Raw genomic sequence first — 16,013 nt, forward strand, 5'->3', positions numbered from 1 at the left:
TTAAGAAAGAAGTGGATAGAGCTCTCAAGGATAGTGGAATCAAGGGTTATGGAGATAAGGCAGGAACAGGATACTGATTGAGGATGATCAGCCATGATCATGTTGAATGGTGGTGCAGGCTTGAAGGGCAGAATGGCCTACTCCTGCACCTATTGTCTATTGTCTATTTTCTACAAACAGTTTACAGAGAGATATTGATAGGATAAGAAGTGGTTAAAAAGTTGGCAAATGAAGTATAATGTGGTAAAATATGATGTTGTTCATTTTGTAAGGGAGAACAAAAGAAGAGTATTATTTAACAGGAGATAAACTGCAACACAAGGGAACGTGTGAGGCACTTGTGCCCAAAACACAGAAAGCTAGCACATGGGTGCAGCAGGTAATCAGGAAGCTTAATGGAATATTGGTTAGTTCAGGGGGTTGGAGTATAAGAGTGGAGAAGTCTTACTGCAGCTGTACAACTGGTGAGACCACACCTGGAGTAATGTGAGCAGTTTTCATAGAATCCCTATAGTGTGGAAACAGGCCATTTGGCCCAACAAGTCCACACCGACCCTCTGACCCTCCAAAGAGTATCCCACCCAGACGCATTCCCCTACCCAATTGCTCTACATTTCCCCCTGACTAATGCACCTAACCTACACATCGCTGGACACTCTGGGGCAATTTAGCATGGCCAATTAACCTAACCTGCACATGTTCAGACTGTGGGAGGAACCGGAGCACCCGAAGGAAACCCTCGCAGACATGGGGAGAATGTGTAAACTCCACACAGACAGTTGCCTGAGGCTGGAATCGAACCCAGGACCCTGGCACTGTGAGGCAGCAGTGCTAACCATTGAGACAGTATTGCTGCCCCTTGTTGGTCCCCTTGTTTAAGGAAAGGTATCATTTCATTGGAGGCAGTTCAAAGAAAGTTCACAAAAATGATTCCCAGTATTGAGGGATTGTCTTATGAGCAAATGTTAAACAGTTTGGGACTGTACTCACTGGAGTCTAGACAAATGAAAGGAGATCTCATTGAAACCTCTTAAGGGGCTTGACAGGGTAAATGCTGAGAGGATGTTTCCCCTCATGGGAGAGCGTAGGACCAGATGTCACAGTCTCAGGACAAAGAAATGTCACATTTAAGACTGAGATGCAGAGGAATTTCTTCTCTCAGAGGGTTGAGAGTCTTTGGAACTTCTTGCCACCTAGAGCTGTGGGAGCAGAGTCTTTGTGTATATTTAAGGCTGAGATCGATAGATTCTTAATCAGTCGGGAAATCAAAGCTTATGGGGAAAGAGCAGGAAGGTGGATGTGAGGAATGTTGAATCAGCCATGATCCGACTGAATGGCAGAACAGGCCTGAGGGGCCAAATGGCCTACTCCAGTTCCTATTTCTTATGGTCTTATTTAATTTCTCCAACCCTCTGGCCTATGAAAGACCTCATTTGTTCTTCTTCCACCTCCCCCATCACGACTTTCAGGTTCAAAACCTATTACGTTCCCAATTGTTTCCAGCGCTGATGGATGATGTTTGACTGGATGCTTGGAGTGGGAGTATCCCAAAGCGCTGGTTAAATTCTAGCACATTCCGCTATCTTTGCAAAGTGCTGGGCCTTTAAAATTTAAAATCCAACCCATCAACTTCCGTTTATGCTTCAGATTTTCAGCAGGATATTTGTTTTTGTGTTCAATGTCCACCTGTTAAGCTAAACAGCGTGTCTTTAAATGTGCAGCTCTGTAAGAAACCTCAGTCAGTGAACCATTACACGCTTTGCAAATATTACTTTACATTTATTACACAGACCAGCAGAGAATGAGATCGAATTTTGAAGCCTGATGACGAATTTTAAATCTATGCTTATTTACTGATTTATAAAACCTTCATTTCCAGTTTTGTTGTAATTATACTTGTGACAAAAGGTGAAATTGGTTGATTGCTCTCAATGAAGTTGCATGTGTGAAACCTCTCAACTGGCAATGTTTCCGCAGATCTAACAAATCAGTTCAGGTAATGCACGATTTTCAATTTAATTGGAAAGTCCATTTAAAATTTCAAAAGGGAAGGGACACTTTCAGGAAGCTTAGAGGAGATGCGAGGAAAGAATTTTTCACTCAAAGAATGTTCAGAATCTGGACCTCACTGCCTGTAAGGGTGGTAGAGGAAGACACCATCATAATATTTAGAAGTATTTACATAGGCTATGTAAATGAGATTACAACTGTTAGGTGCCTGTTTTTGACTGGTGCAGACTAAATGGGCCAAATGGCCTCTTTCAGTGCTGTAAATCTCTATGACTAAGGCAGAGATCACCTCAGTTCTCCCTACTGTTCTGTGTTAAGGTACAGTGCCTGTGTCCATTTGCACATTTTTATCTGACGCAAATTAGCATAGAGCTGTCCTATACAGCATAACTGCAAAGTGAATCACATGAACAACGTAATGAATCACAAGAATTAACACATTAAATTCTTGTCCTGAATATGCCACAGCTGTAATTAAATTAAAATATTCAATGAATTAATTTGTTTTCATATTTTAAGTAGGATACGCTACACAGAAACAGTGCTTATAGCCCAATCTGTCAAATTAAAGCGAGACACTGCCAATGCTGGAGAAGCTCAGCAGCATCTGTGGAGAGAGAAATAGTTAGCATTTCGAGAACAAAAATGAAGTTTGGTGAAGAACCTTGGACTTGAAGTGTTAATTCTATTTCCCTCTGTGAACATTTTGACAGACCTGCTGAGTTCCACCAGCATTTCTGTCATTATCATCTCTTTATTGCTACCTTTGCTTCTGAAGCCATGACTCACCCTCTCTCAGCCCAGTATAAATACCGAGGTAAAAAATACCTCCCTATTCCTCCCTTTTTTTACCTTTTGACGAAGGGTCAGCTAGACTCGAAACGTCAGCTCTTTTCTCTCCTTACAGATGCTGTCGGACCTGCTGAGATTTCCAGCATTTTCTCTTTTGTTTTTTTTCATCAGCATTTCTGTTTGAGCCCAACCACTCAAGTTTATGTTTTAAAACTTCCAGCTGCCTCGTGTTAACTTTTGTTTCTGTAACAAGTTTCAAATGTCTGCTCCACGCTTCACTTCTCACTTCCATCCCCTTTTCTGTAGCTTTGTTTACTTTTTTTCTGAATCCACACCCAGACCCAACCTATCAAGCACTTCATGTGTCAATTGTAAACAGACTCACATAATCAAACACAGAACAACTCAACACAGCACAATCCATGAAGATGTTTATAGAACATAAAATAATACAGCACAGGAGCAGGCCCTTCAGCCCATCATGTCTGTGCTAACCATGATGCCATCTAAACTAATCCCAACTACCTGCACATGGTTTATATTCTTCACTCAAGTCTCCTCCAGTTTTTCTCATCTAAATCTGTTAGTGCAGGCATCTGTCCTCTGCTTCCTCATGTATTTCTCCAGTTTCTGTTTAAATTTATAAATGCTGTTCAATTTAACCACTCCCTGTATTCACATGTTCCCCATGCTTGCCACTACAGGTCGCTCTGCTATAACGCGTGTTTCATTCACACAAATTTGCTGTAACGCGATTGACGAGCTATAGCATGAACATTTGAAGTGTGTATTGGTTTTTTAACATGATTCTGGCCTCATTAGTCTGAACAGTGCTGCTATTACACGATTTTCCTATAATGCAGGATTGCATGAGAATGGAACTACCGCGTTGTAGCAGAACTGACCGTGTGATGGTGACCTTATAACCATTGTCAATTGTTGCAAAAACCCATTTGGTACACTCATGTCCTTTCGGAAAGGAAATCTGACACCCTTACCTGGTCTGGCCAACATGTGACTCCAGATCTTAACCCTTGCCGCTCTGGGCAATTAGGGATGGGAAATAGATGCTGGCCTAGCCAGTTACCATCACATCCCATGAAAGACTAAAACCAAATTGCAAAGTTTCTGGTTCACGTCCTATGCCATGACTTCAATGTAAAGGTCAGGGCTGACACTCCAATGCAGTACTGAAGCAACACTGCACTGTTGGAGGTGCTGTCTTAGGTCAAAACCTCATCTTCCTGCTCAGGTTAATGTAAAATATCCCATAGCATTATTTTGAAGAAGGACAGGGGAGTTATTGTCATTGTCCTGACTGACATTTTAAACTTCAGTTGACATTACAAGGATAGATGACCTGGTTTATTACTGCTGGTATTTGTGGGAACGAGCCCTGTGCAAAATGGCTGCTGTGTTTTGTACATTTAATTATTCTAAAAACAATGCATTGGCTTTAAAGAACTTTCAGATGTCAGGTGGTTGAGAAAATCACTATATAAATGCAAGTCAATTTTTTTTACCTCCTTGGACGATGAAGTTTCCACTAAATTTTTAATTACATGGCTTATTGATGGCCCATCAGAAAAACCAGCTGCGAACATAATAAGACCATTCCCACCCCTGTCATACTATCTTCCAACTCCTTCCGTTTGGCAGAGGATACAAAAGTTTGAAAACGTGTACCAGCAGATTCAAGAACAGCTTCTTCCCTGCTGTTATAGAGATGTACAGCATGGAAACTGACCCTTCGGTCCAACCTGTCCATGCCGACCCCAGATATCCTAACCTAATCTAGTCCCATTTGTCAACATTTGGCCCATATCCCTCTAACCCCTTCCTATTCATATACCCATCCAGATGCCTTTTAAATGTTGCATTGTACCAGCCTCCACCACTTCTTCTGACCGCTCATTCCATACACCCACCACCCTCTAGGTGAAAACGTTTGGATCCATTTTATATCTTTCCCCTCTCACCATAAACCTATGCCCTCTAGTTTTGGACTCCCCTACCCTGCGGAAAAGACCTTGACTGTTTAACCTTATCCATGCCCCTCATGATTTTGTAAACTTCTATAAGTCACCCGTCACCCGTCAGCCTCCGATGGGAAAATAGCTCCAGCCTGTTCAGCCTCTCCTTATTGTCAGACTTATGAATGGACCTCTCATATATTAGAAGTGATCTTTCTCTGCACCCTCTCTGTATCTGTAACACTATATCCTGTATTATGTTCTATTACCCTAAGGTACAATTTGTCTAGATAGCACACAAAACAATACTTTTCACCGTATCTCGGTACATATGATAATAATAATTCAAATCAAACCTTACGTTCATGGTATCTAGTTATGCTCTGTTTTATTTTCCCATGAAGTTCAGTGATCACTAGAAACAGGCACTAATATGGTGGTCAGTTGGCTGGATAGCTGGTTTGTGATGTACAGTGGTATCTACAGCGTGGGTTTGATTCCTGCTCCAGGCTGCAGTTCCCATGAAGTTTTCCCTCCTTCTCAACCTCTCCTGAGGTGTCATGTCCTTGAGGTTAATACACCACCAGTCATCTCTCTCTAATGCGAAAGCAGCCTAGTGGAGCACTAGGAATATGGTGACTTTACCTTTGGAATATTTAAAGATGAAATGACAGATGCTTGCATGCGCTGCATCTCCCCCACTCCTCCTTGCTGTGATCCCTCAATGATTATATTGTGGTGAATTAATGCTGATTTTACTGACTTAGTAAACCCGTGCCCAATGCTCTGGGGCCAAAAGTTCGAAATCCATCAAAGCAGAACTAGTGAGGGTGACTCAATTTTAGTACTAAGCCATCCACATAGAAAATAGGAACAGGCCATTCAGCCCTTCGAGCCTGCTCCACCACTTAAGATGATGATCATGGGTTCCTCCTCTTACCCCTTGATCATTTTGCTGTAAGAATGATAGCTAACTCCATCATGTCAAAGTAACCCCAGGCCCATAGCAATGTGATGGATTTCAAGCATCCCTCTGAAATGGCCTAGCAGCCCATTCAGTTCAAGGGCAATTCAGGATAAGCACCCAGTTACCAACTCGGCCAGCAATACATCTCATTCTCAGCGGGGGATATCATGTCTGCATGGGTTTCCTCCGGGTGCTCCGGTTTCCTCCCACAGTCCAAAGATGTGCAGGTCAGGGTGAGTTGGTCGTGCTAAATTGCCCATAGTGTTCAAGGATGTGCTGGATTAGCCATGGGAAATGCAGGGTTAGACGGATATGGTAAAGGGGTGGGTCTTGTAATGGACCAGGCAGACCCCCTCGTAACATTTTAAGAAGGTAGCTCAGGACCGTAACCTTTCTAGCTGTTTCAGACAGGTGTAAGGTGGGTATCCCAGGAGTAAGGCAGCTGGTCAAACTACTTGGCTCCAGATCAAACAGAATTTATTTACACACCACTGAAGGAAACACAAACAAAACAGAATTTAGAATAACAACGATTTGAAAACCCCACCGACACGATATCCCCACAACGTAACAAGGGATAAAGGAAAAACCTGTGTGTTTCCCTTTGATAAATCTCTCAGAATTCGCCTCTTTAAAAATAGATGTTGGACACTTCTCCTAAAAGTCTTAACTCTCAGCACCCATTTGTTCCTCTCTTCCTCTGTAAACCAGCTTTGTCTATAGATTTCCGCACTTAAAGGACTACAGAAAGGTGAATGTTATCAAACATCCTTCCACCGAACAGATGAAAAGTGAAATTGCGAGCGTCAAAGAATTGATGAAATGAGATATTTCAATTAGCGTTGAATGCTGTCACTTTCTTCAGTGCCCTTCTGCCTTGTCACTCAAATACTCTTTACATTGTTCTGATCAGGTGTTTCTCCAGGGTACTGTCATTACATTGACGTTTCCTTGAACTCATTTCATACACGTAAGATAAAAAGGCAATCAACAAGGGACTCTAGGCTCATATCTTGACATCCATCATATTGCCTGACATGCCTGCGAATACTGCAGGGCAGAGGTCAGAAAATACCTCTTTCCCCCACTGACTGCTTATCCAAGAACCTAGTATTTCTGCACAGAACTGGGGTGAAATCACTCCTTTAAAACAAGAAATCTCAACTTGCTGCATTGGCGAAACACATTCGATAATTTCCATGCTCGCACGACTGTCTGTATGGAGTTTGCACATTCTCCCCGTGTCTGCGTGGGTTTCCTCCGGGTGCTCCGGTTTCCTCCCACAGTCCAAAGATGTGCAGGTCAGGGTGAGTTGGTCGTGCTAATTTGCCCATAGTGTTCAGGGATGTGCTGGATTAGCCATGGAAATGCAGGGTTAGAAGGATATGGTAAAGGGGTGGGTCTTGTAATGGACCAGGCCAGACTCCCTTGTAACATTTTAAGAAGGTAGCCCAGGACCCTAAGGTGGGTATCTCCGGAGTAATGCAGCTGGTCAAACTACTTGGCTCCAAATCAAACAGAATTTATTTACACACCACTGAAGGAAACGCAAACAAAAGAAAATAGCATTTAGAATAACAACGATTTGAAAACCCCACCGACACGATATCCCCTGCAACGTAACAAGGGAGCTGTTCCAATTTCCTGCAACCTCCCCATAAACACACCCCTTGGCAAAAAAAAGGTAAATTCAAACCCAGGTTCCTACAGCAGAGAGATGTCAGAGGGAGAGAGGATCAGCCAGGGATCATTGGCTGAAACATGGAACCTTTTCCCACTGCACCAATTCTCTGGGTCCCCAGCTGAAAACTAAACCAAACCAGAGTAATCCCTGAACTGGGCCACTCCCCTTTCATTGTACAAGTGTTTTAAAAAATAAAACCTAAAAGCCCATTTCCCTGATTGTTGCCTTGGGCAGTATTTGTTAGCCATAACCAAAGTGGACTAAACCCAGACAAACCGGTACCTCTGCCTTTTACAGCCCCTTTTGAAAAGAAAACAAAGACAGCATAACATTGTTAAAGGAGCATCATCATCACAGTCTGGACTGGATGCTCCTTGGAGGGTCGGTGTGTACTCAATGGGCTGAATGGCCTGCTTCCACACTGTAGGGATTCTGTGATCTGTATGATTATGCTTTCGTTTTTCAAAGGCTCGACCTTTTTTTTGTGAAAAAGGAAACATGCAGTCTCTCTCCTGGGTGTAGTTGACTAGGAAATGAGGAACCATTGGTGTGTGGCTTTGTGCAGTGGGTATCTGGAAATCTACGGTGCCATGTGCACATTCAAGCATAGAAACAATCTACTGAGTAAAATGCCAGTTTCGGAAGAGAAATTTTCAAACAACAATCACCATTTTTGAGTGATTGTGCAGTCACCAGCTGAATATGACAAAGGATGAGTACTAAAGATAAACATAGAGTCACTGTGCTCTGGGAGATTATGTGTTCAGTGTATTCCCGTATTTAGCGGATCAGAGCAGACAGTACTGGAGTAGATCTGAACCATTGCGACCAGCAATTACAGCCGTCTTAGAGGAAATCTGATATGATGTGCTCAGCTCACTGATAAGACCTGCCAAGTATCCCATCAGTCTTCAATTAATCATTTTGGCTGAGAGCATTTAGCTGCTAAAGGACAATTTTACAAGTCTAATTAAAAAAATTGTTAAAGTCGGGGATTTGGGCTGTTAACATTTAATTGTTTATCACTAAAGCTGTGCTAAATATGTGCTGCTGGCCTGTTTAAAGATGAGATGTGATTTCCCATGGGTTTTCCTGACCACAGGCCTTTGGTATGATGTGTGAACCTCTGCACTCCTCCCACATTAGATTGTGGATGGCTGGTGGATGATTAAAGCCAAAGTGAGGACTGAGGCATCCTTGCAAGAGGATTCACAGTAAGGTTAAAATCAACCGGGTGAAAGTGAGGGTAACCCAAACAGGAGAAAAGGCTCCAGAGATAGCTTCATCCCCAGATCGACGGTAGAGACCAATGCGATGTGCAGAGGAGGAGGCTGAAGGATTTGCGATCATCTCCAGCCAGACGTACTGAGCGGCTGAACCCCTTCCGCCTGAAATCCTCAGCACCACAGGCACCAGTTTTCAGCCAATTCAATTCACCCTGCGTAAAATGTCTTGAGTACATTGATTGCTAATCTCTGCAGTTTGATAGAGATTACTGTACTCTACAGTTTGAAAGAGATTGCAGTCTGACATCACTGCACTCAATGAGGTTTGATCGAAATTACTGTACTCTAATGTGATAGAGATTGATGTACAGCACCCTGTGGTTTAATGGAGATTGCTATATAGTCTAAAGTTATGATACTTTGAGAATTAATGCTGCACTCTGCAAATGGATGGGGATTATATTTAGATTACTGTGCTCAGTGGGTCTGCTACAGTTTGCTGTATTCGGGTTTTCAGAGATCACTGTACCCTGTGGTTGGATAGAGATTTTGCGTCCAACAGTTCAATAGAGATAACTGCATGCCACAGTTTAACAGAGATTGCTATATCTATTGTTTAATCAAGATTGATGCTCTCTACAGATGAATGGGGATTTCTGTGCTCTACAGTTTAACAGTGATTACTATATGCTTCAGTCAAACTGAGATTGCTGTACTCAACAATTTAACAGATCGCTGTACCCTTCAGTTTATTGGAGATTACTGTATTATGCAGTATTATGTATTCAACAATGTAACTGAAATTAATGTTCAATACAGTATAACAGACTTGGCTGTACTCTACAATGTAACTGAAATTAATTTACAATAACAGAAGTTGCTGACCCCTAAAATTTAACAGGTTAATATATCCTATTGTTTGACTACTCTATAATTTAACAAACATTATTGTGCTCTACAGTTTAGCAGATATTGCTGCACCCTACAGATCAGTTGGGATTGTTCTACATTACAGTTCAACATAGATTACCTAACACTACAATTTAATAGAGATTAACAGATTATTGTACCAACAACCAATTGAGATGACTTGCATAGTGATGAATTTAGAGAGCTACAGAGAGAGGGATAGAGCATGGGACTAGCTGGGCAGCTCTTTAAGAAGCCAGTACACACATGATGCACTGAATGGCCTCCTTCTGAATTATAAAACTGTATGATTCTATGACCATACTTTATGTTGAACATGGATTATTTCTACTCTGCAGTTTAATACAGTTTGCCACCCCAAAGATTTAATAGTGATTATTTTATTGTACAGAAATTTAACAGAAATTATATATATTGTATATCAAAGATTATTGTACAATACAATTTAACAGAGTTTACTATACCCTACAATTTAATAGATTATTACATCTGATGATCAATAGAGATGACTGTGCTCTGCATCTAACATAGTTTACTGTGCTCTACGGTTTAATTGTGATTCCTGTATTCCAAGGTTTAATCGAGATTAATGTACCCTACAGTTAACACAGGTTACTAAACTTTACAGTTTACCAGAGATTGCTGCACTTTACAGTTTAATGGAGATTACTGTACCCTACAGTGTAACGGATTGTTGTATTGTATAATCAATAGAAATGACTGTGTTCTACAGTTTAACAGGATATTGTACACTACAGGTTGATAGAAATTACTGTACCCTACTGTAAAGATTATATTAATTTAATTTCTATGTTTTCGATTGTTTTTTAAAGCTAGTGACTGTAGAAGGGGTTCCTGCACTTTGGAAAAACAAGTTACCAAATCTCATTGTTTGTGATGTTTACACTGCTGCTTTATTCCAGCAGTGGGAAGGTTGTTTGTTGACAGTACAACACTAGGGTGTGTGCAGGGTGGGATTTGGCCACCAACAGGGACCTGATTGATTTAACTGTGATCAATCATAGGTGTCAAAGATCATCAGCCAGACAGCAAATCTCTGATTAGCTTCTCCTTTTTGAGTGTGAATGTAATCTCTCTCTCCCCCTCCCTCCCTCTCTTCGTTCCTCCCCCTCCCCTCTCTCTCTCTCTCTCTGAGCAGTAAAAGTCTCTGAAATTCAAAAGACCATAAGACATTGGAGCAGAATTAGGCCATTTGGCCCATTGAGTCTGCTCCATCATTCGATCATGGCTGATATGTTTCTCAACCCCATTCTCCTGCCTTCTCCCTGTAACCCTTGATCCCCTTACTAGTCACAAGCCCACCTATCTCTGTCTTAAAGATGGTCAATGACTTGGCCTTCTGCGGCAATGCGTTCCACAGGTTCCCCACCCTCTGGCTGAGAAATTCCTCCTCATCTCAGTTCCAAAGGGTCATCCCTTCACTCTGAGGCTCTCCTACTAGTGGAAACATCCTCTCCACATCCACTGTATCCAGGCCTCTCAATCTTCTGTAAGTTTCAATCAGATCGCCCCTCATCCATCTAAACTCCAATGAGTACAGACCCACAGTCCTTAACTGCCCCTCATATGGCAAGCCCTTCATCCCCAGGATCATTCTTGTGAACCTCCTCTGGACCCCGTCCAATGCCGTCACAAACCTCCTAAGATACGGGGTCCAAAACTGCCCTAATATTCCAAATGCGGTCTGACTGTTATATCACTGCTCTTGATGTCTAGCCCTCTTGAAATGAATTCTAACATTGTATTTGCCTTCCTAACTGCCAACTGAACCTACACGTTAACCTTAAGAGAATCCTGAGCTAGGACACATAAGTTCCTTTGTGCTTCAGATTTCTGAAGCCTTTCTCCATTTGGAAAATAGTCTACACCCCTATTCTTCCTACCAAAGTGCAGAAACTACACTTTTCCACATTGCATTCCATCTGCCACTTCTTTGCCTACTCTCCTAACCTTCTGCAGCCTTCCCACATCCTCAACACTACCTGTCCCTCCACTTATCTTTGTGTCATCTGCAAACTTAGCAACTTAGTTCCTTCATCCAGATCATATAATGTGAATACTTGTGGTCCCAACACTGGCCCCTGCGGAACTCCATCTGCTATCCTGAAAAAGACCTTTCATCCCCACTGTCTGCCTTCTGTCAGTCAGCCAATTTCCCCCACCCATGCTAAAGCCTTGCCCCTAATACCATTGGGTCTTATCTTCTTTAGCAGCCTCCTATATGGCAAATCCAAATAAATAACATCCACCTGCTCTCCTTTGTCAGATTTGTTTGTTACCTCCTCAACTTGACAAGCTCAAGGGCTAAGGGTCCATTAGAATTACTCCTGGATCCCTTGTTCATAGTTCACACCCTCCTGTCACTGATCACCGACTGAATTAAAGGTGGTTAATCTAAGGGGTGTGACAGCCCGTTGACACATAGCGTCCAGGTAAATCTCCCCCTCCCTGATGTATCACCATGTTTGAAGCTAAGACTCCAGCTCATCAGCTCTGAGCTGGAGTTCCTCAAGGAACTAACACTTGCTACAGATGTGGTCACTATGAACCACAGTGGGGTCCAGGAGCTCCTATACCATCTAGCTGCAACACATCTCCTGGCCCCTCATTTACATAGTCCTTAATTTGTTTCATTTTAAAATTTCCTACTGTCTTTTAACTTATAGCTGATAGATGTTTCTTCTGTGACCTAACTTTCTGAAAGCAACCTGTAATGGATAGTCAAAATCGTTAATATCACCAACCAATTAACTTACAGTTTTCCTGTGATGTCATTCCTTATTTTGTGCTGGGGTCTTGATCCTGGGCTTCAATTTATCCTGTTAACAAGACCTTACAAACTGTGAGCTACAAATGCAAGCCAAAAGGACCTCTCCCCCTTCGCACTGAATTCCCACACTGTCATTGAGTATATGTAAGGCTGAGATAGATAGGTTCTTGAGTATCAAGGGTTACGGGAAGAAAGCAGGAGAATGGTGTTAAGAAACTTATCAGGGAGAGAGTGAGGACTGCAGATGCTGGAGATCAGAGTCGAAGAATGTGGTGCTGGAAAAGCACAGCAGGTCAGGCAGCATTTGAGGGGCAGGGGAATCGATGTTTTGAGCATAAGGTCTTCATCAGGAATGATCAACTTTTCCAGCACCACACTCTTCGATTGAGAAACTTATCAACCATGATTGAATGGCGGAGCAGATTTGTTGGGCTGAATGGCCTAATTTCTGCTTCTATGTCTTATAGTCTTAAGCCTCTAAAGTCACTAAGGCTCTCCTTCCCAACAGTGTGAAGTTTACTGAAGCCTGAGGGAAGGCAGATAGTTCCTCACACCAATTGCTGAAAGCTGTTGCCTTTAAGCAGTAACGGAGAAAGTTTGTAGTTAGTGCACCAATTGCCCTGTGTCTCCTGTGAAAAGTGAAGAACCAGAAAGTACTGGTGAGCAAAAGGAACATCTCATCGAACCTTGTGGGCTGGTGCTATTGAACTGTGTTTCCCAGGTTATTTTCGCACCTTCTATTAAAAACAAACAATGTTTTGTACAGTATGTGTTTGGAGAAGTTTTACAAAGCTCTTAGAGGTTTAATCAGTAGAACTAGATGTTGATAGTTCATAGATGTTTACTTCAAATGATTAGAATGTATTTATTTGTGGTTATCAGTTGTTCTTGTTAAATACAGGAAGCTGGTTAGTGTTTTCTGTTAGTTGGTTTCATCAAACAGGTTAATCAAGGACCTATTGTACTCTGATCAAAACATGAATTTTTGGGGTGACTCCGGGAGGAGTGGGCCTTGAGACTTAGCTCAGTGCCGGTTCCCTGGATGCTGCCTGACCTGCTGTGCTGTTCCAGCAATAAAGTTTCAACTTAGCTCACTTTTCCAAGTAGGCCGGAACAATACAGTTTACAAAGATTATTGTTCCCACAACAATAGGGGTGACGGTATTCTGTAGTTTAAAAAATGTTACTGTGTTCTTCAATTTAACAGTTTAACAATCAGTAGCGATAATTGTACTGTACAGTTCAACAGATTGTTGTATTCTGGTTTAACTGAGGTGACTATAAAGGATAGTTTAACCGATTTCTGTACCCTGCAATTTAACAGAGATTGTTGTACACTATTTTCTCAGAGATTACTGGACTCTTCAGTTTAATGCAGGTTAATGTACTCTGTGGTTTAACAAAGATTTCTGTATCCGAGACAAAGATAGAAACTGCTGGAAAAGCTCATAAGGTCTAGCAGCATCTCCGGACAAAAATCAATTGTGAGGAAGGGTCCCTCGCCCTGAACTGTTAAGTCTGATTTCTCTCGACAGTGCTGCCAGACCTACTCAGCTGTTCCAGCAATTTCTACCATTTTGTTTCTGATTTACAGCATCTGCAGTTCTTTCAGTTTTTATTGACTGTACTTGACATCAGGTTGGGTTTTGTAGTCCGAGATTTCTGTAATCAATGTGGTCTGGCCAAAACTGCTGTGGTCCCAGGCCTTTGTTAGTCTTTGCAAATCTGACTGCAGTGTACTCTGTTCATTCTGATACAGCTTCCTGTTGTGAAACTGGTCAATTAGCTTTGCTCCCAGCTGGTGATGATACAGTATTCCTCCTGAGACCATTCGCGGCAATGTTATTTTTACCTAAATTCATTGCAACCTGTTATTCCCAGCTAATATTGTGCTTGGCTGCTCTGAAACAGATGTGAATGAGGTTTCATTCCACTAATCTATCGTCTGATTGACTTAATCAAAATCGGGCTGGTTGATATCTGCTCTTCACCCATTCAGTGGCTCGTTCCTTGCATGAGGAACAGCACGCATAATGATCTTTGAAGCAGACTTACCTCTGATAATTCATTCTTCAATGATGTTACGGGGGGGGTATGCATGTAGAATCATACATCACCCTGCAAATGCAACATTATCTCCGCCAGATGAGATCAATGGATTCTGCCACTACACAGAAGATATTTGGAGAATAATTACAGGTTTTCGGGTTTTTAATCCCAGTTTTGAGTTTATTCTCCGTTCCAATTCTCTGACACCACATTTCCCAATTCTCATCTCTGTTCTTCATAAAATTAGAATTACAGAATGAGAGGAGTGAAGTGGGCCACTGAGAAGAGAGAGTTTGGGGGCAGAGTGGGGAGTGTGAGAGGGGAAACTGGGAGTAGAGTGGAGAGTGTGAGAGGGGAAACTGGGAGCAGAGTGGAGAGTGTGAGAGGGGAAACTGGGAGTAGAGTGGAGAGCGTGAGAGGGGAAACTGGGAGTAGAGTGGAGAGTGTGAGAGGGGAAACTGGGAGCAGAGTGGAGAGTGTGAGAGGGGAAACTGGGAGCAGAGTGGAGAGTGTGAGAGGGGAAACTGGGAGTACAGTGGAGAGTGTGAGAGGGGAAACTGGGAGTACAGTGGAGAGTGTGAGAGGGGAAACTGGGAGTACAGTGGAGAGTGTGAGAGGGGAAACTGGGAGTACAGTGGAGAGTGTGAGAGGGGAAACTGGGAGTACAGTGGAGAGTGTGAGAGGGGAAACTGGGAGTACAGTGGAGAGTGTGAGAGGGGAAACTGGGAGTACAGTGGAGAGTGTGAGACGGGAAACTGGGAGCAGAGTGGAGAGTGTGAGAGGGGAAACTGGGAGTACAGTGGAGAGTGTGAGAGGGGAAACTGGGAGTACAGTGGAGAGTGTGAGAGGGGAAACTGGGAGTACAGTGGAGAGTGTGAGAGGGGAAACTGGGAGTACAGTGGAGAGTGTGAGAGGGGAAACTGGGAGTACAGTGGAGAGTGTGAGAGGGGAAACTGGGAGCAGAGTGGGGAGTGTGAGAGGGGAAACTGGGAGCAGAGTGGGGAATGTGAGAGGGGAAACTGGGAGCAGAGTAAAGAGTATGAAAGAGCAAATTGGGAGCAGAGTGGAACTGTATAATTGTGGAATTGAAAGTCAACGGTAGCGATTTATAAGGAAAAACTAGGAGTGAAGTGGAGTCGTGAGAGAGCAAGCACTGGGAGCAGAGTGGAGCTGTGTAAAAGGGCAAACTGGGAGTGGGATGGAGCTCTGTTGGAGGGACTGTCTTTTTGATAATTAGAATCAGAATCCCTGCAATGTGGAAACAGGCCCTTCGGCCCAACAAGTCCACTCCGACTCTCCGAAGAGAATCTGACCCAAACCCTATCCCCATTACTCTACAGCATAGAACAGTACAGCACAGAACGGGATCTTCGGCCCTCGATGTTGTGTCGATCTGTGAACTAATCTAAGCTCATCCCCCTACACTATCCCACCATCATCCATGTGCTTATCCAAGGATTGTTTAAATCTGAGTTATCTAAATTAGCAGGCAGAGCATTCCCTGCCCTTACCACTCTCTGATTAAAGAGCTGCGTCTGACATCTATATTAAATCTATCACCCATTTACCCCTGACTAATACGCCTAACCTA

General features: G+C 42.8%; 1 protein-coding gene across 4 annotated transcripts in view; it reads left to right on the plus strand.

Annotated features, from left to right (window-relative positions):
• Positions 1-16,013, plus strand: part of ndst1b (N-deacetylase/N-sulfotransferase (heparan glucosaminyl) 1b) — a 258,623-nt gene that overhangs the window by 80,052 nt on the left and 162,558 nt on the right. The window contains exon 1 of one of the 4 annotated variants that reach the window (XM_043703101.1): positions 8,924-8,975. The exons of the other annotated variants lie outside the window; for them this stretch is intronic. The gene's annotated coding sequence lies outside the window, so the exon portion shown is untranslated. Of the gene's footprint in view, positions 1-8,923; positions 8,976-16,013 lie in introns of those variants that run through there. 4 annotated transcript variants of the gene reach the window in all.

Source organism: Chiloscyllium plagiosum, chromosome 14 (assembly GCF_004010195.1).
Source record: "Chiloscyllium plagiosum isolate BGI_BamShark_2017 chromosome 14, ASM401019v2, whole genome shotgun sequence".
NCBI lineage: Eukaryota > Metazoa > Chordata > Chondrichthyes > Orectolobiformes > Hemiscylliidae > Chiloscyllium > Chiloscyllium plagiosum.